This window comes from Poeciliopsis prolifica, unplaced genomic scaffold (assembly GCF_027474105.1).
Source record: "Poeciliopsis prolifica strain line A6 unplaced genomic scaffold, Auburn_PproV2 SCAFFOLD006, whole genome shotgun sequence".
NCBI lineage: Eukaryota > Metazoa > Chordata > Actinopteri > Cyprinodontiformes > Poeciliidae > Poeciliopsis > Poeciliopsis prolifica.
Genome location: NW_026562381.1, coordinates 2,688,176 through 2,688,813, shown reverse-complemented (window position 1 = coordinate 2,688,813; position 638 = coordinate 2,688,176).

Here is a 638-nt window from a genome sequence, read left to right as displayed (position 1 = left end):
GTTTTGCTTCTGTCTTTTCTGTGTAAGAGTGACACGTACCAGCATATTCATATCTTTGAAGCATTTGCTTCATCCATTTAGGGTGCAAATAAATAAACTTTTTTCTGTATTATTTTTTGCTATGAATTGCAAATTTTTTTAAACCATTGCTTTAAAGAAATCATATGTTTCTGCTTTTTTTTAACTTCAAAACTAACAACGGTCAAGATGAAAGTGGCAGAAAGTTGTTTTTGCTTTTTTTCATTAAGCAATTGTTTAAAAAAATGCGCCAACAGAAGTGGTGTGTTTTCCAGTGAATAGAAAATATAATTAAATAAAAAACTGTATTTTTCTATAAAAAGTTAATTTTCCCAATTTTTGATAGCAAAATTCACTTTTACAATAATTTCAATCAACAGATTAAGGATGAATTAAAATAAGTGGGTCAGATTAAGTGAGTGGTTTAGGTAGTGTTGACACAGTCTCAGTTTATTTAGTTGTTTCACACAGAGGATGAGTGAAGTTCTTTCATTATTCATACCCGCCGTCTTTGCTTAGTAGCCAAACTTGTGAAAGATCTTTATTTTTGCTCATGAAACAACAATGGAAACTGAACCAAACCAAAAGGTTGCCATCAGCAAGTCTCTCAGGTGTCCTAA